Here is a 27,528-nt window from a genome sequence, read left to right on the forward strand (position 1 = left end):
CACTTTGCAGTCAGCTGTTTACTTTAGCAACTTCTACACTCTTTACAGTCATTTGCATACATTATTTCTACTTTATACTAACATGTGGTACAGAATAAAGAAGACAATCCACGATGACTTGACGTATATTCACCCTCAGGATTTATTCTTCCTCTGTCGTTTTGTCACCTACTCTATACCGCCATCACTGCTAGCACCCCCTAGTGGACCTTGCGGTATTACACTCAAACGCCAACAATGGAGATTTGGTTATTTTAGACACAAACATATAAAAAATAGTAGGGTGTCTTTTTTTCTTTTACAACTGAATTTTATATATATGACATGAACTATTACTACTCTTAAATGCTCTAACCATATTTATACGTTTTAAACTGTTTTTTTTTAAACCATGTTACCTTATCTTTTATGTACCTTACACTCACACCACCCTTTTCTGCTTATAGCATGTCAACTGCCATGCAAGTCTGGAAGGCCATCAGAGAAGTAGCTAACTGCTACACTAACTGCTCTGAACGCTTCTTCAGTTTGATTAGAGAGACGCTGAACGTTATAATGCAGATAATGAATCACTTCGGTATTATGGTTAATGGAAATCAAAGGGATGATAGAAGCAAAACTGGATATAACCTGATCTGTAATTTTATACTCCTCTGGGACGCCACGAGGGATACCTATGGCGTCAATGTACGTCGGGTTGGGGGTGTCTAACCAGGGTGAGGTTGACACACCTCGCCTGGTCCTCAGGGCGGCCGGTGGCATGAGGTGAGACCCTACGGAAGTAGCACTATGCACTAGGCGCTCCACATCTACTGACAATACTGTCATTGGAAGAAGGAAAGGAATCGGCGCACAAACACCAGTCATGTTCTCGGTCGGTAACCTATCACTCACGCCGGGTCCACCGCACCACCACCAGAGGTCAGCCCTGAGTATCGGCCGGAAGAAGGCATCCATCTGTAAGGTAGAATTACACCAAGAGATATTAATGCCGGGTTGTACCAATCGGGAACCTGTGGAAACGGTAATGCACATAAATTTACCTTTCGCCACTGTGCTGCTGAATATGGGCTTACCTTTGACCTCTGTAACCTCGGGGTGCGCTACGGCGAATGGCCGACAATTAGCCGAGGCTGCTTCTGGAGCAGTGGATGTATTCATCAGGGACACTCGGCGGAAATCACAGCGGGAACTATTTGCAATAAGGGGCCCACTCCCAGGCACGCTAAACAATCTGTTTTCCTTGTTTTAGCTTGTTCCACCATCAAAAGCCAATTGTTAAACTGTCCCGAAATACCTGTCAAGAGCACAAACAAGGTGTCCACCAGGTACCCGCCCTCAGACCCCAGCGTACCGATTGAGTCTGCGTCGGGGTACATAAAATAAAAAAAAAACATAAAATATTGCAGTGGTGTCCTGTGGCCGGTTAGCTCAGTTGGTCAGAGCGTGGTGCTAATAACGCCAAGGTCACGAGTTCAACCCCCGTACTAGCCACTCTTCTTTATGTGCTCCAGGAACAACAAAAGCCTTGGTTGGCAACTTACCGGCCCCCATAACCGACATCACACCACCCACCCTCGAAAAGACCGGGGAAAGGTAAAGAAAACAGCATGTCAAAGCAGAGCGGCAAAAAACCTCTTGGTCACCAAGACTCAAGGAGCAGATCAATGGGGGCAGTGGACCCCATTATCCTCTTCAGACCACGAGTGCAGAGAATGCGGACCGTGAAGAAACAACAAAAGCCCCCGTTGACAACAGCTAACAGTACAAGGAAAACAGCATGGCGGGGACAAAAGCCCCAAACCCCCCAGGCCCCATAACCAACAGCGCACAACCCAGTCAACTGCGAAACACCCCCATCAAGGCTGCCAACCGACCGGGGAAAGGTAAAGAAAACAGCATGGCAAAGCAGAGCAGCAGCAAACCTCTCGCCCACCGTGACTGCATGATCAATGGGGGCAGATGACCCTATTGTCCGAGAACCAAAATTTCGACCACGAGCATAGAGAATGCGTCTGTTAAGGATGAGTTAGTTGATTTGAGCTGGAAACATTTGATGCAATGGTGTCCGGTGGTTGGTTAGCTCAGTTGGTCAGAGCGTGGTGCTAATAACGCCAAGGTCACGGGTTCAACCCCCGTACTAGCCACTCTTCTTTATGTGCTCCAGGAACAACAAAAGCCCACGGCGACAGCCCACTGGTCTCCATAACCAACATCACCCCACCCACCTGTGAAACACCTTCGACAAGACCGCAGAAAGACCGGGGAAAGGTAAAGAAAGCAGAGCGGCAACAAACCTCTTGGTCACCAAGACTGCAAGGAGCAGATCAAAGATGGCAGTGTACCCTATTATCCTCTATCCAAACTTTTACATCACGAGTGCAGAGAATGCGGACCGTGAAGGAACAAAAAAAGCCCTCGTCCACAACACCCCGCCCCTCATAACCCCCCCTGGCCCCATAACCAACAGCGCACAACCCATTCAACTGCGAAAACACCCGCATCATGGCCGCCAACTGATCGGGGAAAGGTAAGTATTTGCCCAGGCAGGGGCTTGTTGGTCTAGTGGTATGATTCTTGCTTAGGGTGCAAGAGGTTCAATTCTCGGACAAGCCCTCCCTGCCCCTGAACTACCTTTCCACACAATCCCCAGAACACCACCATCAGTGAAGTTATATCAACGCTAATGTAATCTGACAGGATGTACTCAGGGCCTGGCGCTGTCTGTACCCTTGCAGGTTCCGTGGTGTAATGGTTAGCACCCCGGACTTTGAATCCAGTGGTCTAAGTTCAAGTCTTGGTGGAACCAAGGGGTTGCCCTTGTATTTTGAGGGCAAAAAGGAGGCGTTTGCAAGTGGACCTGAGACCCTGTCACTGGTCACCTGAACAGGGACTTGAATCCGGGACACTCAGATCAAAAATCTAACCTTCAGGTGACTGGCTCAACCTTTGCTGATATTTGGCTTGTCCGTGTGGGCAGTTGAAGACCTCAGTCGATCTTGGAGGTGTCAATTCCGGGACCTGCCTCTTTCATTCCACTTCTTCTTCCTCCTCCAGTCATCCCCACCCACCGCGGCTGAAGCAGTGGCAATACAGCCTGGACAACAGTGTCAGCGTGAGCCCATAGAGGGTTACCTGAATCCCTCTTTGACAGAGCCCCTCTTGAAATTGACTTTTAATTACTGAAGTGTGTGTGAGGGTTGCCTTGCTTTTATGCGTTTAAGGACGTTATTTTTCGTTGGCAGGTGCTGAGGGCCCAGAGTGGCAGCGGTTTCCCTGTTGGTCCCTTTTTTTCCACTTTTGGTTTTCTGAGTCACGGGTGCAGTGTGGTTTGGATCCCTCCCTTTATGTTACCGCTGTCGTGGTAAGCCCCAGCCCAGGCCTCTTTTCTTCAATGGAAGCAGTCAACTTGTGGAGTACGTCAGTGTTTGAAGAGCTGATCAACTGGTGCAGTTGCTTCTGAATGCTTCGCTGCAACTCGCGTGCTGACATCTTGGATCACAATGGTGGTGTGTCTGTCCATGAACTGATGACAGGTTCAATGGATTGATGATTTGCTGCGCTCTAGGACACAGAAATCATCCCGGAGGACCCCCAAAATGTTGCCCCTCCACCACCTGGAGGGGTTGTATGCCTTGAAAATCCTGTGGTACAGAATAAGGACGACAATCCACGATGACTTGACGTATATTCACCCTCAGGATTTATTCTTTCTCTCAGAACAATAACAGCACTTCAGATCTCATAAGATGACTACACCAACAGTTGGCCGTTTGTTTCCAGCATTATTGGTTAAACAAACATTTGAACAGCTAAACATTTGTGATGTTAAGACATCGGCTTTACATGTCAATCTAGTGACAATTTCCACAGCCAATGTATACTTGTCACATATCTTTAGTACAATACTATCAGTAACACATTTCACATATTGCAGTTAACCTGCTGAATGCTATTCACCATACATTAAGGACTGCTAGCATTAGCCGTTAGCCATTTCACATGTGCTCAAGTGCTCTACAAAACATTTATAACAAACCACTTTGCAGTCAGCTGTTTACTTTAGCAACTTCTACACTCTTTACAGTCATTTGCATACATTATTTCTACTTTATACTAACATGTGGTACAGAATAAAGAAGACAATCCACGATGACTTGACGTATATTCACCCTCAGGATTTATTCTTCCTCTGTCGTTTTGTCACCTACTCTATACCGCCATCACTGCTAGCACCCCCTAGTGGACCTTGCGGTATTACACTCAAACGCCAACAATGGAGATTTGGTTATTTTAGACACAAACATATAAAAAATAGTAGGGTGTCTTTTTTTCTTTTACAACTGAATTTTATATATATGACATGAACTATTACTACTCTTAAATGCTCTAACCATATTTATACGTTTTAAACTGTTTTTTTTTTAAACCATGTTACCTTATCTTTTATGTACCTTACACTCACACCACCCTATTCTGCTTATAGCATGTCAACTGCCATGCAAGTCTGGAAGGCCATCAGAGAAGTAGCTAACTGCTACACTAACTGCTCTGAACGCTTCTTCAGTTTGATTAGAGAGACGCTGAACGTTATAATGCAGATAATGAATCACTTCGGTATTATGGTTAATGGAAATCAAAGGGATGATAGAAGCAAAACTGGATATAACCTGATCTGTAATTTTATACTCCTCTGGGACGCCACGAGGGATACCTATGGCGTCAATGTACGTCGGGTTGGGGGTGTCTAACCAGGGTGAGGTTGACACACCTCGCCTGGTCCTCAGGGCGGCCGGTGGCATGAGGTGAGACCCTACGGAAGTAGCACTATGCACTAGGCGCTCCACATCTACTGACAATACTGTCATTGGAAGAAGGAAAGGAATCGGCGCACAAACACCAGTCATGTTCTCGGTCGGTAACCTATCACTCACGCCGGGTCCACCGCACCACCACCAGAGGTCAGCCCTGAGTATCGGCCGGAAGAAGGCATCCATCTGTAAGGTAGAATTACACCAAGAGATATTAATGCCGGGTTGTACCAATCGGGAACCTGTGGAAACGGTAATGCACATAAATTTACCTTTCGCCACTGTGCTGCTGAATATGGGCTTACCTTTGACCTCTGTAACCTCGGGGTGCGCTACGGCGAATGGCCGACAATTAGCCGAGGCTGCTTCTGGAGCAGTGGATGTATTCATCAGGGACACTCGGCGGAAATCACAGCGGGAACTATTTGCAATAAGGGGCCCACTCCCAGGCACGCTAAACAATCTGTTTTCCTTGTTTTAGCTTGTTCCACCATCAAAAGCCAATTGTTAAACTGTCCCGAAATACCTGTCAAGAGCACAAACAAGGTGTCCACCAGGTACCCGCCCTCAGACCCCAGCGTACCGATTGAGTCTGCGTCGGGGTACATAAAATAAAAAAAAAAACATAAAATATTGCAGTGGTGTCCTGTGGCCGGTTAGCTCAGTTGGTCAGAGCGTGGTGCTAATAACGCCAAGGTCACGAGTTCAACCCCCGTACTAGCCACTCTTCTTTATGTGCTCCAGGAACAACAAAAGCCTTGGTTGGCAACTTACCGGCCCCCATAACCGACATCACACCACCCACCCTCGAAAAGACCGGGGAAAGGTAAAGAAAACAGCATGTCAAAGCAGAGCGGCAAAAAACCTCTTGGTCACCAAGACTCAAGGAGCAGATCAATGGGGGCAGTGGACCCCATTATCCTCTTCAGACCACGAGTGCAGAGAATGCGGACCGTGAAGAAACAACAAAAGCCCCCGTTGACAACAGCTAACAGTACAAGGAAAACAGCATGGCGGGGACAAAAGCCCAAAACCCCCCAGGCCCCATAACCAACAGCGCACAACCCAGTCAACTGCGAAACACCCCCATCAAGGCTGCCAACCGACCGGGGAAAGGTAAAGAAAACAGCATGGCAAAGCAGAGCAGCAGCAAACCTCTCGCCCACCGTGACTGCATGATCAATGGGGGCAGATGACCCTATTGTCCGAGAACCAAAATTTCGACCACGAGCATAGAGAATGCGTCTGTTAAGGATGAGTTAGTTGATTTGAGCTGGAAACATTTGATGCAATGGTGTCCGGTGGTTGGTTAGCTCAGTTGGTCAGAGCGTGGTGCTAATAACGCCAAGGTCACGGGTTCAACCCCCGTACTAGCCACTCTTCTTTATGTGCTCCAGGAACAACAAAAGCCCACGGCGACAGCCCACTGGTCTCCATAACCAACATCACCCCACCCACCTGTGAAACACCTTCGACAAGACCGCAGAAAGACCGGGGAAAGGTAAAGAAAACAGCACGTCAAAGCAGAGCGGCAACAAACCTCTTGGTCACCAAGACTGCAAGGAGCAGATCAAAGATGGCAGTGTACCCTATTATCCTCTATCCAAACTTTTACATCACGAGTGCAGAGAATGCGGACCGTGAAGGAACAAAAAAAGCCCTCCCTGCCCCTGAACTACCCTTCCACACAATCCCCAGAACACCACCATCAGTGAAGTTATATCAACGCTAATGTAATCTGACAGGATGTACTTCAGGGCCCGGCGCTGTCTGTACCCTTGCAGGTTCCGTGGTGTAATGGTTAGCAGCCCGGACTTTGAATCCAGTGGTCTAAGTTCAAGTCTTGGTGGAACCAAGGGATTGCCCTGTTGCCCTTGTATTTTGAGGGCAAAAAGGAGGCGTTTGCAAGTGGACCTGAGACCCTGTCACTGGTCACCTGAACAGGGACTTGAATCCGGGACACTCAGATCAAAAATCTAACCTTCAGGTGACTGGCTCAACCTTTGCTGATATTTGGCTTGTCCGTGTGGGCAGTTTAAGACCTCAGTCGATCTTGGAGGTGTCAATTCCGGGACCTGCCTCTTTCATTCCACTTCTTCTTCCTCCTCCAGTCATCCCCACCCACCGCGGCTGAAGCAGTGGCAATACAGCCTGGACAACAGTGTCAGCGTGAGCCCATAGAGGGTTACCTGAATCCCTCTTTGACAGAGCCCCTCTTGAAATTGACTTTTAATTACTGAAGTGTGTGTGAGGGTTGCCTTGCTTTTATGCGTTTAAGGACGTTATTTTTCGTTGGCAGGTGCTGAGGGCCCAGAGTGGCAGCGGTTTCCCTGTTGGTCCCTTTTTTTCCACTTTTGGTTTGCTGAGTCACGGGTGCAGTGTGGTTTGGATCCCTCCCTTTATGTTACCGCTGTCGTGGTAAGCCCCAGCCCAGGCCTCTTTTCTTCAATGGAAGCAGTCAACTTGTGGAGTACGTCAGTGTTTGAAGAGCTGATCAACTGGTGCAGTTGCTTCTGAATGCTTCGCTGCAACTCGCGTGCTGACATCTTGGATCACAATGGTGGTGTGTCTGTCCATGAACTGATGACAGGTTCAATGGATTGATGATTTGCTGCGCTCTAGGACACAGAAATCATCCCGGACGACCCCCAAAATGTTGCCCCTCCACCACCTGGAGGGGTTGTATGCCTTGAAAATCCTGTGGTACAGAATAAGGACGACAATCCACGATGACTTGACGTATATTCACCCTCAGGATTTATTCTTTCTCTCAGAACAATAACAGCACTTCAGATCTCATAAGATGACTACACCAACAGTTGGCCGTTTGTTTCCAGCATTATTGGTTAAACAAACATTTGAACAGCTAAACATTTGTGATGTTAAGACATCGGCTTTACATGTCAATCTAGTGACAATTTCCACAGCCAATGTATACTTGTCACATATCTTTAGTACAATACTATCAGTAACACATTTCACATATTGCAGTTAACCTGCTGAATGCTATTCACCATACATTAAGGACTGCTAGCATTAGCCGTTAGCCATTTCACATGTGCTCAAGTGCTCTACAAAACATTTATAACAAACCACTTTGCAGTCAGCTGTTTACTTTAGCAACTTCTACACTCTTTACAGTCATTTGCATACATTATTTCTACTTTATACTAACATGTGGTACAGAATAAAGAAGACAATCCACGATGACTTGACGTATATTCACCCTCAGGATTTATTCTTCCTCTGTCGTTTTGTCACCTACTCTATACCGCCATCACTGCTAGCACCCCCTAGTGGACCTTGCGGTATTACACTCAAACGCCAACAATGGAGATTTGGTAATTTTAGACACAAACATATAAAAAATAGTAGGGTGTCTTTTTTTCTTTTACAACTGAATTTTATATATATGACATGAACTATTACTACTCTTAAATGCTCTAACCATATTTATACGTTTTAAACTGTTTTTTTTAAACCATGTTACCTTATCTTTTATGTACCTTACACTCACACCACCCTTTTCTGCTTATAGCATGTCAACTGCCATGCAAGTCTGGAAGGCCATCAGAGAAGTAGCTAACTGCTACACTAACTGCTCTGAACGCTTCTTCAGTTTGATTAGAGAGACGCTGAACGTTATAATGCAGATAATGAATCACTTCGGTATTATGGTTAATGGAAATCAAAGGGATGATAGAAGCAAAACTGGATATAACCTGATCTGTAATTTTATACTCCTCTGGGACGCCACGAGGGATACCTATGGCGTCAATGTACGTCGGGTTGGGGGTGTCTAACCAGGGTGAGGTTGACACACCTCGCCTGGTCCTCAGGGCGGCCGGTGGCATGAGGTGAGACCCTACGGAAGTAGCACTATGCACTAGGCGCTCCACATCTACTGACAATACTGTCATTGGAAGAAGGAAAGGAATCGGCGCACAAACACCAGTCATGTTCTCGGTCGGTAACCTATCACTCACGCCGGGTCCACCGCACCACCACCAGAGGTCAGCCCTGAGTATCGGCCGGAAGAAGGCATCCATCTGTAAGGTAGAATTACACCAAGAGATATTAATGCCGGGTTGTACCAATCGGGAACCTGTGGAAACGGTAATGCACATAAATTTACCTTTCGCCACTGTGCTGCTGAATATGGGCTTACCTTTGACCTCTGTAACCTCGGGGTGCGCTACGGCGAATGGCCGACAATTAGCCGAGGCTGCTTCTGGAGCAGTGGATGTATTCATCAGGGACACTCGGCGGAAATCACAGCGGGAACTATTTGCAATAAGGGGCCCACTCCCAGGCACGCTAAACAATCTGTTTTCCTTGTTTTAGCTTGTTCCACCATCAAAAGCCAATTGTTAAACTGTCCCGAAATACCTGTCAAGAGCACAAACAAGGTGTCCACCAGGTACCCGCCCTCAGACCCCAGCGTACCGATTGAGTCTGCGTCGGGGTACATAAAATAAAAAAAAAAACATAAAATATTGCAGTGGTGTCCTGTGGCCGGTTAGCTCAGTTGGTCAGAGCGTGGTGCTAATAACGCCAAGGTCACGAGTTCAACCCCCGTACTAGCCACTCTTCTTTATGTGCTCCAGGAACAACAAAAGCCTTGGTTGGCAACTTACCGGCCCCCATAACCGACATCACACCACCCACCCTCGAAAAGACCGGGGAAAGGTAAAGAAAACAGCATGTCAAAGCAGAGCGGCAAAAAACCTCTTGGTCACCAAGACTCAAGGAGCAGATCAATGGGGGCAGTGGACCCCATTATCCTCTTCAGACCACGAGTGCAGAGAATGCGGACCGTGAAGAAACAACAAAAGCCCCCGTTGACAACAGCTAACAGTACAAGGAAAACAGCATGGCGGGGACAAAAGCCCAAAACCCCCCAGGCCCCATAACCAACAGCGCACAACCCAGTCAACTGCGAAACACCCCCATCAAGGCTGCCAACCGACCGGGGAAAGGTAAAGAAAACAGCATGGCAAAGCAGAGCAGCAGCAAACCTCTCGCCCACCGTGACTGCATGATCAATGGGGGCAGATGACCCTATTGTCCGAGAACCAAAATTTCGACCACGAGCATAGAGAATGTGTCTGTTAAGGATGAGTTAGTTGATTTGAGCTGGAAACATTTGATGCAATGGTGTCCGGTGGTTGGTTAGCTCAGTTGGTCAGAGCGTGGTGCTAATAACGCCAAGGTCACGGGTTCAACCCCCGTACTAGCCACTCTTCTTTATGTGCTCCAGGAACAACAAAAGCCCACGGCGACAGCCCACTGGTCTCCATAACCAACATCACCCCACCCACCTGTGAAACACCTTCGACAAGACCGCAGAAAGACCGGGGAAAGGTAAAGAAAACAGCACGTCAAAGCAGAGCGGCAACAAACCTCTTGGTCACCAAGACTGCAAGGAGCAGATCAAAGATGGCAGTGTACCCTATTATCCTCTATCCAAACTTTTACATCACGAGTGCAGAGAATGCGGACCGTGAAGGAACAAAAAAAGCCCTCGTCCACAACACCCCGCCCCTCATAACCCCCCCTGGCCCCATAACCAACAGCGCACAACCCATTCAACTGCGAAAACACCCGCATCATGGCCGCCAACTGATCGGGGAAAGGTAAGTATTTGCCCAGGCAGGGGCTTGTTGGTCTAGTGGTATGATTCTTGCTTAGGGTGCAAGAGGTCCCGAGTTCAATTCTCGGACAAGCCCTCCCTGCCCCTGAACTACCTTTCCACACAATCCCCAGAACACCACCATCAGTGAAGTTATATCAACGCTAATGTAATCTGACAGGATGTACTCAGGGCCCGGCGCTGGTGTAATGGTTAGCACCCCGGACTTTGAATCCAGTGGTCTAAGTTCAAGTCTTGGTGGAACCAAGGGGTTGCCCTTGTATTTTGAGGGCAAAAAGGAGGCGTTTGCAAGTGGACCTGAGACCCTGTCACTGATCACCTGAACAGGGACTTGAATCCGGGACACTCAGATCAAAAATCTAACCTTCAGGTGACTGGCTCAACCTTTGCTGATATTTGGCTTGTCCGTGTGGGCAGTTTAAGACCTCAGTCGATCTTGGAGGTGTCAATTCCGGGACCTGCCTCTTTCATTCCACTTCTTCTTCCTCCTCCAGTCATCCCCACCCACCGCGGCTGAAGCAGTGGCAATACAGCCTGGACAACAGTGTCAGCGTGAGCCCATAGAGGGTTACCTGAATCCCTCTTTGACAGAGCCCCTCTTGAAATTGACTTTTAATTACTGAAGTGTGTGTGAGGGTTGCCTTGCTTTTATGCGTTTAAGGACGTTATTTTTCGTTGGCAGGTGCTGAGGGCCCAGAGCGGCAGCGGTTTCCCTGTTGGTCCCTTTTTTTCCACTTTTGGTTTGCTGAGTCACGGGTGCAGTGTGGTTTGGATCCCTCCCTTTATGTTACCGCTGTCGTGGTAAGCCCCAGCCCAGGCCTCTTTTCTTCAATGGAAGCAGTCAACTTGTGGAGTACGTCAGTGTTTGAAGAGCTGATCAACTGGTGCAGTTGCTTCTGAATGCTTCGCTGCAACTCGCGTGCTGACATCTTGGATCACAATGGTGGTGTGTCTGTCCATGAACTGATGACAGGTTCAATGGATTGATGATTTGCTGCGCTCTAGGACACAGAAATCATCCCGGACGACCCCCAAAATGTTGCCCCTCCACCACCTGGAGGGGTTGTATGCCTTGAAAATCCTGTGGTACAGAATAAGGACGACAATCCACGATGACTTGACGTATATTCACCCTCAGGATTTATTCTTTCTCTCAGAACAATAACAGCACTTCAGATCTCATAAGATGACTACACCAACAGTTGGCCGTTTGTTTCCAGCATTATTGGTTAAACAAACATTTGAACAGCTAAACATTTGTGATGTTAAGACATCGGCTTTACATGTCAATCTAGTGACAATTTCCACAGCCAATGTATACTTGTCACATATCTTTAGTACAATACTATCAGTAACACATTTCACATATTGCAGTTAACCTGCTGAATGCTATTCACCATACATTAAGGACTGCTAGCATTAGCCGTTAGCCATTTCACATGTGCTCAAGTGCTCTACAAAACATTTATAACAAACCACTTTGCAGTCAGCTGTTTACTTTAGCAACTTCTACACTCTTTACAGTCATTTGCATACATTATTTCTACTTTATACTAACATGTGGTACAGAATAAAGAAGACAATCCACGATGACTTGACGTATATTCACCCTCAGGATTTATTCTTCCTCTGTCGTTTTGTCACCTACTCTATACCGCCATCACTGCTAGCACCCCCTAGTGGACCTTGCGGTATTACACTCAAACGCCAACAATGGAGATTTGGTTATTTTAGACACAAACATATAAAAAATAGTAGGGTGTCTTTTTTTCTTTTACAACTGAATTTTATATATATGACATGAACTATTACTACTCTTAAATGCTCTAACCATATTTATACGTTTTAAACTGTTTTTTTTTTAAACCATGTTACCTTATCTTTTATGTACCTTACACTCACACCACCCTATTCTGCTTATAGCATGTCAACTGCCATGCAAGTCTGGAAGGCCATCAGAGAAGTAGCTAACTGCTACACTAACTGCTCTGAACGCTTCTTCAGTTTGATTAGAGAGACGCTGAACGTTATAATGCAGATAATGAATCACTTCGGTATTATGGTTAATGGAAATCAAAGGGATGATAGAAGCAAAACTGGATATAACCTGATCTGTAATTTTATACTCCTCTGGGACGCCACGAGGGATACCTATGGCGTCAATGTACGTCGGGTTGGGGGTGTCTAACCAGGGTGAGGTTGACACACCTCGCCTGGTCCTCAGGGCGGCCGGTGGCATGAGGTGAGACCCTACGGAAGTAGCACTATGCACTAGGCGCTCCACATCTACTGACAATACTGTCATTGGAAGAAGGAAAGGAATCGGCGCACAAACACCAGTCATGTTCTCGGTCGGTAACCTATCACTCACGCCGGGTCCACCGCACCACCACCAGAGGTCAGCCCTGAGTATCGGCCGGAAGAAGGCATCCATCTGTAAGGTAGAATTACACCAAGAGATATTAATGCCGGGTTGTACCAATCGGGAACCTGTGGAAACGGTAATGCACATAAATTTACCTTTCGCCACTGTGCTGCTGAATATGGGCTTACCTTTGACCTCTGTAACCTCGGGGTGCGCTACGGCGAATGGCCGACAATTAGCCGAGGCTGCTTCTGGAGCAGTGGATGTATTCATCAGGGACACTCGGCGGAAATCACAGCGGGAACTATTTGCAATAAGGGGCCCACTCCCAGGCACGCTAAACAATCTGTTTTCCTTGTTTTAGCTTGTTCCACCATCAAAAGCCAATTGTTAAACTGTCCCGAAATACCTGTCAAGAGCACAAACAAGGTGTCCACCAGGTACCCGCCCTCAGACCCCAGCGTACCGATTGAGTCTGCGTCGGGGTACATAAAATAAAAAAAAAAACATAAAATATTGCAGTGGTGTCCTGTGGCCGGTTAGCTCAGTTGGTCAGAGCGTGGTGCTAATAACGCCAAGGTCACGAGTTCAACCCCCGTACTAGCCACTCTTCTTTATGTGCTCCAGGAACAACAAAAGCCTTGGTTGGCAACTTACCGGCCCCCATAACCGACATCACACCACCCACCCTCGAAAAGACCGGGGAAAGGTAAAGAAAACAGCATGTCAAAGCAGAGCGGCAAAAAACCTCTTGGTCACCAAGACTCAAGGAGCAGATCAATGGGGGCAGTGGACCCCATTATCCTCTTCAGACCACGAGTGCAGAGAATGCGGACCGTGAAGAAACAACAAAAGCCCCCGTTGACAACAGCTAACAGTACAAGGAAAACAGCATGGCGGGGACAAAAGCCCAAAACCCCCCAGGCCCCATAACCAACAGCGCACAACCCAGTCAACTGCGAAACACCCCCATCAAGGCTGCCAACCGACCGGGGAAAGGTAAAGAAAACAGCATGGCAAAGCAGAGCAGCAGCAAACCTCTCGCCCACCGTGACTGCATGATCAATGGGGGCAGATGACCCTATTGTCCGAGAACCAAAATTTCGACCACGAGCATAGAGAATGCGTCTGTTAAGGATGAGTTAGTTGATTTGAGCTGGAAACATTTGATGCAATGGTGTCCGGTGGTTGGTTAGCTCAGTTGGTCAGAGCGTGGTGCTAATAACGCCAAGGTCACGGGTTCAACCCCCGTACTAGCCACTCTTCTTTATGTGCTCCAGGAACAACAAAAGCCCACGGCGACAGCCCACTGGTCTCCATAACCAACATCACCCCACCCACCTGTGAAACACCTTCGACAAGACCGCAGAAAGACCGGGGAAAGGTAAAGAAAACAGCACGTCAAAGCAGAGCGGCAACAAACCTCTTGGTCACCAAGACTGCAAGGAGCAGATCAAAGATGGCAGTGTACCCTATTATCCTCTATCCAAACTTTTACATCACGAGTGCAGAGAATGCGGACCGTGAAGGAACAAAAAAAGCCCTCGTCCACAACACCCCGCCCCCCTGGCCCCATAACCAACAGCGCACAACCCATTCAACTGCGAAAACACCCGCATCATGGCCGCCAACTGATCGGGGAAAGGTAAGTATTTGCCCAGGCAGGGGCTTGTTGGTCTAGTGGTATGATTCTTGCTTAGGGTGCAAGAGGTCCCGAGTTCAATTCTCGGACAAGCCCTCCCTGCCCCTGAACTACCTTTCCACACAATCCCCAGAACACCACCATCAGTGAAGTTATATCAACGCTAATGTAATCTGACAGGATGTACTCAGGGCCCGGCGCTGGTGTAATGGTTAGCACCCCGGACTTTGAATCCAGTGGTCTAAGTTCAAGTCTTGGTGGAACCAAGGGGTTGCCCTTGTATTTTGAGGGCAAAAAGGAGGCGTTTGCAAGTGGACCTGAGACCCTGTCACTGATCACCTGAACAGGGACTTGAATCCGGGACACTCAGATCAAAAATCTAACCTTCAGGTGACTGGCTCAACCTTTGCTGATATTTGGCTTGTCCGTGTGGGCAGTTTAAGACCTCAGTCGATCTTGGAGGTGTCAATTCCGGGACCTGCCTCTTTCATTCCACTTCTTCTTCCTCCTCCAGTCATCCCCACCCACCGCGGCTGAAGCAGTGGCAATACAGCCTGGACAACAGTGTCAGCGTGAGCCCATAGAGGGTTACCTGAATCCCTCTTTGACAGAGCCCCTCTTGAAATTGACTTTTAATTACTGAAGTGTGTGTGAGGGTTGCCTTGCTTTTATGCGTTTAAGGACGTTATTTTTCGTTGGCAGGTGCTGAGGGCCCAGAGTGGCAGCGGTTTCCCTGTTGGTCCCTTTTTTTCCACTTTTGGTTTGCTGAGTCACGGGTGCAGTGTGGTTTGGATCCCTCCCTTTATGTTACCGCTGTCGTGGTAAGCCCCAGCCCAGGCCTCTTTTCTTCAATGGAAGCAGTCAACTTGTGGAGTACGTCAGTGTTTGAAGAGCTGATCAACTGGTGCAGTTGCTTCTGAATGCTTCGCTGCAACTCGCGTGCTGACATCTTGGATCACAATGGTGGTGTGTCTGTCCATGAACTGATGACAGGTTCAATGGATTGATGATTTGCTGCGCTCTAGGACACAGAAATCATCCCGGACGACCCCCAAAATGTTGCCCCTCCACCACCTGGAGGGGTTGTATGCCTTGAAAATCCTGTGGTACAGAATAAGGACGACAATCCACGATGACTTGACGTATATTCACCCTCAGGATTTATTCTTTCTCTCAGAACAATAACAGCACTTCAGATCTCATAAGATGACTACACCAACAGTTGGCCGTTTGTTTCCAGCATTATTGGTTAAACAAACATTTGAACAGCTAAACATTTGTGATGTTAAGACATCGGCTTTACATGTCAATCTAGTGACAATTTCCACAGCCAATGTATACTTGTCACATATCTTTAGTACAATACTATCAGTAACACATTTCACATATTGCAGTTAACCTGCTGAATGCTATTCACCATACATTAAGGACTGCTAGCATTAGCCGTTAGCCATTTCACATGTGCTCAAGTGCTCTACAAAACATTTATAACAAACCACTTTGCAGTCAGCTGTTTACTTTAGCAACTTCTACACTCTTTACAGTCATTTGCATACATTATTTCTACTTTATACTAACATGTGGTACAGAATAAAGAAGACAATCCACGATGACTTGACGTATATTCACCCTCAGGATTTATTCTTCCTCTGTCGTTTTGTCACCTACTCTATACCGCCATCACTGCTAGCACCCCCTAGTGGACCTTGCGGTATTACACTCAAACGCCAACAATGGAGATTTGGTAATTTTAGACACAAACATATAAAAAATAGTAGGGTGTCTTTTTTTCTTTTACAACTGAATTTTATATATATGACATGAACTATTACTACTCTTAAATGCTCTAACCATATTTATACGTTTTAAACTGTTTTTTTTAAACCATGTTACCTTATCTTTTATGTACCTTACACTCACACCACCCTTTTCTGCTTATAGCATGTCAACTGCCATGCAAGTCTGGAAGGCCATCAGAGAAGTAGCTAACTGCTACACTAACTGCTCTGAACGCTTCTTCAGTTTGATTAGAGAGACGCTGAACGTTATAATGCAGATAATGAATCACTTCGGTATTATGGTTAATGGAAATCAAAGGGATGATAGAAGCAAAACTGGATATAACCTGATCTGTAATTTTATACTCCTCTGGGACGCCACGAGGGATACCTATGGCGTCAATGTACGTCGGGTTGGGGGTGTCTAACCAGGGTGAGGTTGACACACCTCGCCTGGTCCTCAGGGCGGCCGGTGGCATGAGGTGAGACCCTACGGAAGTAGCACTATGCACTAGGCGCTCCACATCTACTGACAATACTGTCATTGGAAGAAGGAAAGGAATCGGCGCACAAACACCAGTCATGTTCTCGGTCGGTAACCTATCACTCACGCCGGGTCCACCGCACCACCACCAGAGGTCAGCCCTGAGTATCGGCCGGAAGAAGGCATCCATCTGTAAGGTAGAATTACACCAAGAGATATTAATGCCGGGTTGTACCAATCGGGAACCTGTGGAAACGGTAATGCACATAAATTTACCTTTCGCCACTGTGCTGCTGAATATGGGCTTACCTTTGACCTCTGTAACCTCGGGGTGCGCTACGGCGAATGGCCGACAATTAGCCGAGGCTGCTTCTGGAGCAGTGGATGTATTCATCAGGGACACTCGGCGGAAATCACAGCGGGAACTATTTGCAATAAGGGGCCCACTCCCAGGCACGCTAAACAATCTGTTTTCCTTGTTTTAGCTTGTTCCACCATCAAAAGCCAATTGTTAAACTGTCCCGAAATACCTGTCAAGAGCACAAACAAGGTGTCCACCAGGTACCCGCCCTCAGACCCCAGCGTACCGATTGAGTCTGCGTCGGGGTACATAAAATAAAAAAAAAAACATAAAATATTGCAGTGGTGTCCTGTGGCCGGTTAGCTCAGTTGGTCAGAGCGTGGTGCTAATAACGCCAAGGTCACGAGTTCAACCCCCGTACTAGCCACTCTTCTTTATGTGCTCCAGGAACAACAAAAGCCTTGGTTGGCAACTTACCGGCCCCCATAACCGACATCACACCACCCACCCTCGAAAAGACCGGGGAAAGGTAAAGAAAACAGCATGTCAAAGCAGAGCGGCAAAAAACCTCTTGGTCACCAAGACTCAAGGAGCAGATCAATGGGGGCAGTGGACCCCATTATCCTCTTCAGACCACGAGTGCAGAGAATGCGGACCGTGAAGAAACAACAAAAGCCCCCGTTGACAACAGCTAACAGTACAAGGAAAACAGCATGGCGGGGACAAAAGCCCAAAACCCCCCAGGCCCCATAACCAACAGCGCACAACCTAGTCAACTGCGAAACACCCCCATCAAGGCTGCCAACCGACCGGGGAAAGGTAAAGAAAACAGCATGGCAAAGCAGAGCAGCAGCAAACCTCTCGCCCACCGTGACTGCATGATCAATGGGGGCAGATGACCCTATTGTCCGAGAACCAAAATTTCGACCACGAGCATAGAGAATGCGTCTGTTAAGGATGAGTTAGTTGATTTGAGCTGGAAACATTTGATGCAATGGTGTCCGGTGGTTGGTTAGCTCAGTTGGTCAGAGCGTGGTGCTAATAACGCCAAGGTCACGGGTTCAACCCCCGTACTAGCCACTCTTCTTTATGTGCTCCAGGAACAACAAAAGCCCACGGCGACAGCCCACTGGTCTCCATAACCAACATCACCCCACCCACCTGTGAAACACCTTCGACAAGACCGCAGAAAGACCGGGGAAAGGTAAAGAAAACAGCACGTCAAAGCAGAGCGGCAACAAACCTCTTGGTCACCAAGACTGCAAGGAGCAGATCAAAGATGGCAGTGTACCCTATTATCCTCTATCCAAACTTTTACATCACGAGTGCAGAGAATGCGGACCGTGAAGGAACAAAAAAAGCCCTCGTCCACAACACCCCGCCCCTCATAACCCCCCCTGGCCCCATAACCAACAGCGCACAACCCATTCAACTGCGAAAACACCCGCATCATGGCCGCCAACTGATCGGGGAAAGGTAAGTATTTGCCCAGGCAGGGGCTTGTTGGTCTAGTGGTATGATTCTTGCTTAGGGTGCAAGAGGTCCCGAGTTCAATTCTCGGACAAGCCCTCCCTGCCCCTGAACTACCTTTCCACACAATCCCCAGAACACCACCATCAGTGAAGTTATATCAACGCTAATGTAATCTGACAGGATGTACTCAGGGCCCGGCGCTGGTGTAATGGTTAGCACCCCGGACTTTGAATCCAGTGGTCTAAGTTCAAGTCTTGGTGGAACCAAGGGGTTGCCCTTGTATTTTGAGGGCAAAAAGGAGGCGTTTGCAAGTGGACCTGAGACCCTGTCACTGATCACCTGAACAGGGACTTGAATCCGGGACACTCAGATCAAAAATCTAACCTTCAGGTGACTGGCTCAACCTTTGCTGATATTTGGCTTGTCCGTGTGGGCAGTTTAAGACCTCAGTCGATCTTGGAGGTGTCAATTCCGGGACCTGCCTCTTTCATTCCACTTCTTCTTCCTCCTCCAGTCATCCCCACCCACCGCGGCTGAAGCAGTGGCAATACAGCCTGGACAACAGTGTCAGCGTGAGCCCATAGAGGGTTACCTGAATCCCTCTTTGACAGAGCCCCTCTTGAAATTGACTTTTAATTACTGAAGTGTGTGTGAGGGTTGCCTTGCTTTTATGCGTTTAAGGACGTTATTTTTCGTTGGCAGGTGCTGAGGGCCCAGAGCGGCAGCGGTTTCCCTGTTGGTCCCTTTTTTTCCACTTTTGGTTTGCTGAGTCACGGGTGCAGTGTGGTTTGGATCCCTCCCTTTATGTTACCGCTGTCGTGGTAAGCCCCAGCCCAGGCCTCTTTTCTTCAATGGAAGCAGTCAACTTGTGGAGTACGTCAGTGTTTGAAGAGCTGATCAACTGGTGCAGTTGCTTCTGAATGCTTCGCTGCAACTCGCGTGCTGACATCTTGGATCACAATGGTGGTGTGTCTGTCCATGAACTGATGACAGGTTCAATGGATTGATGATTTGCTGCGCTCTAGGACACAGAAATCATCCCGGACGACCCCCAAAATGTTGCCCCTCCACCACCTGGAGGGGTTGTATGCCTTGAAAATCCTGTGGTACAGAATAAGGACGACAATCCACGATGACTTGACGTATATTCACCCTCAGGATTTATTCTTTCTCTCAGAACAATAACAGCACTTCAGATCTCATAAGATGACTACACCAACAGTTGGCCGTTTGTTTCCAGCATTATTGGTTAAACAAACATTTGAACAGCTAAACATTTGTGATGTTAAGACATCGGCTTTACATGTCAATCTAGTGACAATTTCCACAGCCAATGTATACTTGTCACATATCTTTAGTACAATACTATCAGTAACACATTTCACATATTGCAGTTAACCTGCTGAATGCTATTCACCATACATTAAGGACTGCTAGCATTAGCCGTTAGCCATTTCACATGTGCTCAAGTGCTCTACAAAACATTTATAACAAACCACTTTGCAGTCAGCTGTTTACTTTAGCAACTTCTACACTCTTTACAGTCATTTGCATACATTATTTCTACTTTATACTAACATGTGGTACAGAATAAAGAAGACAATCCACGATGACTTGACGTATATTCACCCTCAGGATTTATTCTTCCTCTGTCGTTTTGTCACCTACTCTATACCGCCATCACTGCTAGCACCCCCTAGTGGACCTTGCGGTATTACACTCAAACGCCAACAATGGAGATTTGGTTATTTTAGACACAAACATATAAAAAATAGTAGGGTGTCTTTTTTTCTTTTACAACTGAATTTTATATATATGACATGAACTATTACTACTCTTAAATGCTCTAACCATATTTATACGTTTTAAACTGTTTTTTTTTAAACCATGTTACCTTATCTTTTATGTACCTTACACTCACACCACCCTTTTCTGCTTATAGCATGTCAACTGCCATGCAAGTCTGGAAGGCCATCAGAGAAGTAGCTAACTGCTACACTAACTGCTCTGAACGCTTCTTCAGTTTGATTAGAGAGACGCTGAACGTTATAATGCAGATAATGAATCACTTCGGTATTATGGTTAATGGAAATCAAAGGGATGATAGAAGCAAAACTGGATATAACCTGATCTGTAATTTTATACTCCTCTGGGACGCCACGAGGGATACCTATGGCGTCAATGTACGTCGGGTTGGGGGTGTCTAACCAGGGTGAGGTTGACACACCTCGCCTGGTCCTCAGGGCGGCCGGTGGCATGAGGTGAGACCCTACGGAAGTAGCACTATGCACTAGGCGCTCCACATCTACTGACAATACTGTCATTGGAAGAAGGAAAGGAATCGGCGCACAAACACCAGTCATGTTCTCGGTCGGTAACCTATCACTCACGCCGGGTCCACCGCACCACCACCAGAGGTCAGCCCTGAGTATCGGCCGGAAGAAGGCATCCATCTGTAAGGTAGAATTACACCAAGAGATATTAATGCCGGGTTGTACCAATCGGGAACCTGTGGAAACGGTAATGCACATAAATTTACCTTTCGCCACTGTGCTGCTGAATATGGGCTTACCTTTGACCTCTGTAACCTCGGGGTGCGCTACGGCGAATGGCCGACAATTAGCCGAGGCTGCTTCTGGAGCAGTGGATGTATTCATCAGGGACACTCGGCGGAAATCACAGCGGGAACTATTTGCAATAAGGGGCCCACTCCCAGGCACGCTAAACAATCTGTTTTCCTTGTTTTAGCTTGTTCCACCATCAAAAGCCAATTGTTAAACTGTCCCGAAATACCTGTCAAGAGCACAAACAAGGTGTCCACCAGGTACCCGCCCTCAGACCCCAGCGTACCGATTGAGTCTGCGTCGGGGTACATAAAATAAAAAAAAAAACATAAAATATTGCAGTGGTGTCCTGTGGCCGGTTAGCTCAGTTGGTCAGAGCGTGGTGCTAATAACGCCAAGGTCACGAGTTCAACCCCCGTACTAGCCACTCTTCTTTATGTGCTCCAGGAACAACAAAAGCCTTGGTTGGCAACTTACCGGCCCCCATAACCGACATCACACCACCCACCCTCGAAAAGACCGGGGAAAGGTAAAGAAAACAGCATGTCAAAGCAGAGCGGCAAAAAACCTCTTGGTCACCAAGACTCAAGGAGCAGATCAATGGGGGCAGTGGACCCCATTATCCTCTTCAGACCACGAGTGCAGAGAATGCGGACCGTGAAGAAACAACAAAAGCCCCCGTTGACAACAGCTAACAGTACAAGGAAAACAGCATGGCGGGGACAAAAGCCCCAAACCCCCCAGGCCCCATAACCAACAGCGCACAACCCAGTCAACTGCGAAACACCCCCATCAAGGCTGCCAACCGACCGGGGAAAGGTAAAGAAAACAGCATGGCAAAGCAGAGCAGCAGCAAACCTCTCGCCCACCGTGACTGCATGATCAATGGGGGCAGATGACCCTATTGTCCGAGAACCAAAATTTCGACCACGAGCATAGAGAATGCGTCTGTTAAGGATGAGTTAGTTGATTTGAGCTGGAAACATTTGATGCAATGGTGTCCGGTGGTTGGTTAGCTCAGTTGGTCAGAGCGTGGTGCTAATAACGCCAAGGTCACGGGTTCAACCCCCGTACTAGCCACTCTTCTTTATGTGCTCCAGGAACAACAAAAGCCCACGGCGACAGCCCACTGGTCTCCATAACCAACATCACCCCACCCACCTGTGAAACACCTTCGACAAGACCGCAGAAAGACCGGGGAAAGGTAAAGAAAGCAGAGCGGCAACAAACCTCTTGGTCACCAAGACTGCAAGGAGCAGATCAAAGATGGCAGTGTACCCTATTATCCTCTATCCAAACTTTTACATCACGAGTGCAGAGAATGCGGACCGTGAAGGAACAAAAAAAGCCCTCGTCCACAACACCCCGCCCCTCATAACCCCCCCTGGCCCCATAACCAACAGCGCACAACCCATTCAACTGCGAAAACACCCGCATCATGGCCGCCAACTGATCGGGGAAAGGTAAGTATTTGCCCAGGCAGGGGCTTGTTGGTCTAGTGGTATGATTCTTGCTTAGGGTGCAAGAGGTTCAATTCTCGGACAAGCCCTCCCTGCCCCTGAACTACCTTTCCACACAATCCCCAGAACACCACCATCAGTGAAGTTATATCAACGCTAATGTAATCTGACAGGATGTACTCAGGGCCCGGCGCTGTCTGTACCCTTGCAGGTTCCGTGGTGTAATGGTTAGCACCCCGGACTTTGAATCCAGTGGTCTAAGTTCAAGTCTTGGTGGAACCAAGGGGTTGCCCTTGTATTTTGAGGGCAAAAAGGAGGCGTTTGCAAGTGGACCTGAGACCCTGTCACTGGTCACCTGAACAGGGACTTGAATCCGGGACACTCAGATCAAAAATCTAACCTTCAGGTGACTGGCTCAACCTTTGCTGATATTTGGCTTGTCCGTGTGGGCAGTTTAAGACCTCAGTCGATCTTGGAGGTGTCAATTCCGGGACCTGCCTCTTTCATTCCACTTCTTCTTCCTCCTCCAGTCATCCCCACCCACCGCGGCTGAAGCAGTGGCAATACAGCCTGGACAACAGTGTCAGCGTGAGCCCATAGAGGGTTACCTGAATCCCTCTTTGACAGAGCCCCTCTTGAAATTGACTTTTAATTACTGAAGTGTGTGTGAGGGTTGCCTTGCTTTTATGCGTTTAAGGACGTTATTTTTCGTTGGCAGGTGCTGAGGGCCCAGAGTGGCAGCGGTTTCCCTGTTGGTCCCTTTTTTTCCACTTTTGGTTTGCTGAGTCACGGGTGCAGTGTGGTTTGGATCCCTCCCTTTATGTTACCGCTGTCGTGGTAAGCCCCAGCCCAGGCCTCTTTTCTTCAATGGAAGCAGTCAACTTGTGGAGTACGTCAGTGTTTGAAGAGCTGATCAACTGGTGCAGTTGCTTCTGAATGCTTCGCTGCAACTCACGTGCTGACATCTTGGATCACAATGGTGGTGTGTCTGTCCATGAACTGATGACAGGTTCAATGGATTGATGATTTGCTGCGCTCTAGGACACAGAAATCATCCCGGAGGACCCCCAAAATGTTGCCCCTCCACCACCTGGAGGGGTTGTATGCCTTGAAAATCCTGTGGTACAGAATAAGGACGACAATCCACGATGACTTGACGTATATTCACCCTCAGGATTTATTCTTTCTCTCAGAACAATAACAGCACTTCAGATCTCATAAGATGACTACACCAACAGTTGGCCGTTTGTTTCCAGCATTATTGGTTAAACAAACATTTGAACAGCTAAACATTTGTGATGTTAAGACATCGGCTTTACATGTCAATCTAGTGACAATTTCCACAGCCAATGTATACTTGTCACATATTTTTAGTACAATACTATCAGTAACACATTTCACATATTGCAGTTAACCTGCTGAATGCTATTCACCATACATTAAGGACTGCTAGCATTAGCCGTTAGCCATTTCACATGTGCTCAAGTGCTCTACAAAACATTTATAACAAACCACTTTGCAGTCAGCTGTTTACTTTAGCAACTTCTACACTCTTTACAGTCATTTGCATACATTATTTCTACTTTATACTAACATGTGGTACAGAATAAAGAAGACAATCCACGATGACTTGACGTATATTCACCCTCAGGATTTATTCTTCCTCTGTCGTTTTGTCACCTACTCTATACCGCCATCACTGCTAGCACCCCCTAGTGGACCTTGCGGTATTACACTCAAACGCCAACAATGGAGATTTGGTTATTTTAGACACAAACATATAAAAAATAGTAGGGTGTCTTTTTTTCTTTTACAACTGAATTTTATATATATGACATGAACTATTACTACTCTTAAATGCTCTAACCATATTTATACGTTTTAAACTGTTTTTTTTTAAACCATGTTACCTTATCTTTTATGTACCTTACACTCACACCACCCTTTTCTGCTTATAGCATGTCAACTGCCATGCAAGTCTGGAAGGCCATCAGAGAAGTAGCTAACTGCTACACTAACTGCTCTGAACGCTTCTTCAGTTTGATTAGAGAGACGCTGAACGTTATAATGCAGATAATGAATCACTTCGGTATTATGGTTAATGGAAATCAAAGGGATGATAGAAGCAAAACTGGATATAACCTGATCTGTAATTTTATACTCCTCTGGGACGCCACGAGGGATACCTATGGCGTCAATGTACGTCGGGTTGGGGGTGTCTAACCAGGGTGAGGTTGACACACCTCGCCTGGTCCTCAGGGCGGCCGGTGGCATGAGGTGAGACCCTACGGAAGTAGCACTATGCACTAGGCGCTCCACATCTACTGACAATACTGTCATTGGAAGAAGGAAAGGAATCGGCGCACAAACACCAGTCATGTTCTCGGTCGGTAACCTATCACTCACGCCGGGTCCACCGCACCACCACCAGAGGTCAGCCCTGAGTATCGGCCGGAAGAAGGCATCCATCTGTAAGGTAGAATTACACCAAGAGATATTAATGCCGGGTTGTACCAATCGGGAACCTGTGGAAACGGTAATGCACATAAATTTACCTTTCGCCACTGTGCTGCTGAATATGGGCTTACCTTTGACCTCTGTAACCTCGGGGTGCGCTACGGCGAATGGCCGACAATTAGCCGAGGCTGCTTCTGGAGCAGTGGATGTATTCATCAGGGACACTCGGCGGAAATCACAGCGGGAACTATTTGCAATAAGGGGCCCACTCCCAGGCACGCTAAACAATCTGTTTTCCTTGTTTTAGCTTGTTCCACCATCAAAAGCCAATTGTTAAACTGTCCCGAAATACCTGTCAAGAGCACAAACAAGGTGTCCACCAGGTACCCGCCCTCAGACCCCAGCGTACCGATTGAGTCTGCGTCGGGGTACATAAAATAAAAAAAAAAACATAAAATATTGCAGTGGTGTCCTGTGGCCGGTTAGCTCAGTTGGTCAGAGCGTGGTGCTAATAACGCCAAGGTCACGAGTTCAACCCCCGTACTAGCCACTCTTCTTTATGTGCTCCAGGAACAACAAAAGCCTTGGTTGGCAACTTACCGGCCCCCATAACCGACATCACACCACCCACCCTCGAAAAGACCGGGGAAAGGTAAAGAAAACAGCATGTCAAAGCAGAGCGGCAAAAAACCTCTTGGTCACCAAGACTCAAGGAGCAGATCAATGGGGGCAGTGGACCCCATTATCCTCTTCAGACCACGAGTGCAGAGAATGCGGACCGTGAAGAAACAACAAAAGCCCCCGTTGACAACAGCTAACAGTACAAGGAAAACAGCATGGCGGGGACAAAAGCCCAAAACCCCCCAGGCCCCATAACCAACAGCGCACAACCCAGTCAACTGCGAAACACCCCCATCAAGGCTGCCAACCGACCGGGGAAAGGTAAAGAAAACAGCATGGCAAAGCAGAGCAGCAGCAAACCTCTCGCCCACCGTGACTGCATGATCAATGGGGGCAGATGACCCTATTGTCCGAGAACCAAAATTTCGACCACGAGCATAGAGAATGCGTCTGTTAAGGATGAGTTAGTTGATTTGAGCTGGAAACATTTGATGCAATGGTGTCCGGTGGTTGGTTAGCTCAGTTGGTCAGAGCGTGGTGCTAATAACGCCAAGGTCACGGGTTCAACCCCCGTACTAGCCACTCTTCTTTATGTGCTCCAGGAACAACAAAAGCCCACGGCGACAGCCCACTGGTCTCCATAACCAACATCACCCCACCCACCTGTGAAACACCTTCGACAAGACCGCAGAAAGACCGGGGAAAGGTAAAGAAAACAGCACGTCAAAGCAGAGCGGCAACAAACCTCTTGGTCACCAAGACTGCAAGGAGCAGATCAAAGATGGCAGTGTACCCTATTATCCTCTATCCAAACTTTTACATCACGAGTGCAGAGAATGCGGACCGTGAAGGAACAAAAAAAGCCCTCGTCCACAACACCCCGCCCCTCATAACCCCCCCTGGCCCCATAACCAACAGCGCACAACCCATTCAACTGCGAAAACACCCGCATCATGGCCGCCAACTGATCGGGGAAAGGTAAGTATTTGCCCAGGCAGGGGCTTGTTGGTCTAGTGGTATGATTCTTGCTTAGGGTGCAAGAGGTCCCGAGTTCAATTCTCGGACAAGCCCTCCCTGCCCCTGAACTACCTTTCCACACAATCCCCAGAACACCACCATCAGTGAAGTTATATCAACGCTAATGTAATCTGACAGGATGTACTCAGGGCCCGGCGCTGGTGTAATGGTTAGCACCCCGGACTTTGAATCCAGTGGTCTAAGTTCAAGTCTTGGTGGAACCAAGGGGTTGCCCTTGTATTTTGAGGGCAAAAAGGAGGCGTTTGCAAGTGGACCTGAGACCCTGTCACTGGTCACCTGAACAGGGACTTGAATCCGGGACACTCAGATCAAAAATCTAACCTTCAGGTGACTGGCTCAACCTTTGCTGATATTTGGCTTGTCCGTGTGGGCAGTTTAAGACCTCAGTCGATCTTGGAGGTGTCAATTCCGGGACCTGCCTCTTTCATTCCACTTCTTCTTCCTCCTCCAGTCATCCCCACCCACCGCGGCTGAAGCAGTGGCAATACAGCCTGGACAACAGTGTCAGCGTGAGCCCATAGAGGGTTACCTGAATCCCTCTTTGACAGAGCCCCTCTTGAAATTGACTTTTAATTACTGAAGTGTGTGTGAGGGTTGCCTTGCTTTTATGCGTTTAAGGACGTTATTTTTCGTTGGCAGGTGCTGAGGGCCCAGAGTGGCAGCGGTTTCCCTGTTGGTCCCTTTTTTTCCACTTTTGGTTTGCTGAGTCACGGGTGCAGTGTGGTTTGGATCCCTCCCTTTATGTTACCGCTGTCGTGGTAAGCCCCAGCCCAGGCCTCTTTTCTTCAATGGAAGCAGTCAACTTGTGGAGTACGTCAGTGTTTGAAGAGCTGATCAACTGGTGCAGTTGCTTCTGAATGCTTCGCTGCAACTCGCGTGCT

The 27,528-nt window shown here is 47.7% G+C and overlaps 20 non-coding genes across 20 annotated transcripts; all 20 read left to right on the plus strand.

Annotated features, from left to right (window-relative positions):
* Window positions 1-1,420: 1,420 nt before the first annotated feature.
* Window positions 1,421-1,494, plus strand: trnai-aau (transfer RNA isoleucine (anticodon AAU)). The gene has a single exon. It is a non-coding gene; the product is annotated as a tRNA-Ile (tRNA).
* A 579-nt stretch (window positions 1,495-2,073) lies between these two features.
* trnai-aau (transfer RNA isoleucine (anticodon AAU)) lies at window positions 2,074-2,147 on the plus strand. Its single transcript has one exon. It is a non-coding gene; the product is annotated as a tRNA-Ile (tRNA).
* A 590-nt stretch (window positions 2,148-2,737) lies between these two features.
* Window positions 2,738-2,809, plus strand: trnaq-uug (transfer RNA glutamine (anticodon UUG)). Its single transcript has one exon. It is a non-coding gene; the product is annotated as a tRNA-Gln (tRNA).
* A 2,652-nt stretch (window positions 2,810-5,461) lies between these two features.
* On the plus strand, window positions 5,462-5,535 carry trnai-aau (transfer RNA isoleucine (anticodon AAU)). Its single transcript has one exon. It is a non-coding gene; the product is annotated as a tRNA-Ile (tRNA).
* A 579-nt stretch (window positions 5,536-6,114) lies between these two features.
* On the plus strand, window positions 6,115-6,188 carry trnai-aau (transfer RNA isoleucine (anticodon AAU)). Its single transcript has one exon. It is a non-coding gene; the product is annotated as a tRNA-Ile (tRNA).
* A 3,136-nt stretch (window positions 6,189-9,324) lies between these two features.
* Window positions 9,325-9,398, plus strand: trnai-aau (transfer RNA isoleucine (anticodon AAU)). Its single transcript has one exon. It is a non-coding gene; the product is annotated as a tRNA-Ile (tRNA).
* Window positions 9,399-9,977: 579 nt separating this feature from the next.
* trnai-aau (transfer RNA isoleucine (anticodon AAU)) lies at window positions 9,978-10,051 on the plus strand. Its single transcript has one exon. It is a non-coding gene; the product is annotated as a tRNA-Ile (tRNA).
* A 417-nt stretch (window positions 10,052-10,468) lies between these two features.
* trnap-agg (transfer RNA proline (anticodon AGG)) lies at window positions 10,469-10,540 on the plus strand. The gene has a single exon. It is a non-coding gene; the product is annotated as a tRNA-Pro (tRNA).
* Window positions 10,541-13,362: 2,822 nt separating this feature from the next.
* On the plus strand, window positions 13,363-13,436 carry trnai-aau (transfer RNA isoleucine (anticodon AAU)). The gene has a single exon. It is a non-coding gene; the product is annotated as a tRNA-Ile (tRNA).
* Window positions 13,437-14,015: 579 nt separating this feature from the next.
* On the plus strand, window positions 14,016-14,089 carry trnai-aau (transfer RNA isoleucine (anticodon AAU)). Its single transcript has one exon. It is a non-coding gene; the product is annotated as a tRNA-Ile (tRNA).
* A 406-nt stretch (window positions 14,090-14,495) lies between these two features.
* trnap-agg (transfer RNA proline (anticodon AGG)) lies at window positions 14,496-14,567 on the plus strand. Its single transcript has one exon. It is a non-coding gene; the product is annotated as a tRNA-Pro (tRNA).
* Window positions 14,568-17,387: 2,820 nt separating this feature from the next.
* Window positions 17,388-17,461, plus strand: trnai-aau (transfer RNA isoleucine (anticodon AAU)). Its single transcript has one exon. It is a non-coding gene; the product is annotated as a tRNA-Ile (tRNA).
* A 579-nt stretch (window positions 17,462-18,040) lies between these two features.
* On the plus strand, window positions 18,041-18,114 carry trnai-aau (transfer RNA isoleucine (anticodon AAU)). The gene has a single exon. It is a non-coding gene; the product is annotated as a tRNA-Ile (tRNA).
* Window positions 18,115-18,531: 417 nt separating this feature from the next.
* Window positions 18,532-18,603, plus strand: trnap-agg (transfer RNA proline (anticodon AGG)). The gene has a single exon. It is a non-coding gene; the product is annotated as a tRNA-Pro (tRNA).
* A 2,821-nt stretch (window positions 18,604-21,424) lies between these two features.
* On the plus strand, window positions 21,425-21,498 carry trnai-aau (transfer RNA isoleucine (anticodon AAU)). The gene has a single exon. It is a non-coding gene; the product is annotated as a tRNA-Ile (tRNA).
* A 579-nt stretch (window positions 21,499-22,077) lies between these two features.
* trnai-aau (transfer RNA isoleucine (anticodon AAU)) lies at window positions 22,078-22,151 on the plus strand. The gene has a single exon. It is a non-coding gene; the product is annotated as a tRNA-Ile (tRNA).
* Window positions 22,152-22,741: 590 nt separating this feature from the next.
* Window positions 22,742-22,813, plus strand: trnaq-uug (transfer RNA glutamine (anticodon UUG)). The gene has a single exon. It is a non-coding gene; the product is annotated as a tRNA-Gln (tRNA).
* Window positions 22,814-25,464: 2,651 nt separating this feature from the next.
* Window positions 25,465-25,538, plus strand: trnai-aau (transfer RNA isoleucine (anticodon AAU)). Its single transcript has one exon. It is a non-coding gene; the product is annotated as a tRNA-Ile (tRNA).
* Window positions 25,539-26,117: 579 nt separating this feature from the next.
* trnai-aau (transfer RNA isoleucine (anticodon AAU)) lies at window positions 26,118-26,191 on the plus strand. Its single transcript has one exon. It is a non-coding gene; the product is annotated as a tRNA-Ile (tRNA).
* Window positions 26,192-26,608: 417 nt separating this feature from the next.
* On the plus strand, window positions 26,609-26,680 carry trnap-agg (transfer RNA proline (anticodon AGG)). Its single transcript has one exon. It is a non-coding gene; the product is annotated as a tRNA-Pro (tRNA).
* The last annotated feature ends 848 nt before the right edge of the window (window positions 26,681-27,528 follow it).

The sequence above is a fragment of the Doryrhamphus excisus genome, unplaced genomic scaffold, assembly GCF_037039965.1.
Source record: "Doryrhamphus excisus strain RoL-2023G ecotype Guam unplaced genomic scaffold, RoL_Dexc_Guam_v1.1 HiC_scaffold_24, whole genome shotgun sequence".
Taxonomy (NCBI): Eukaryota; Metazoa; Chordata; class Actinopteri; order Syngnathiformes; family Syngnathidae; genus Doryrhamphus; species Doryrhamphus excisus.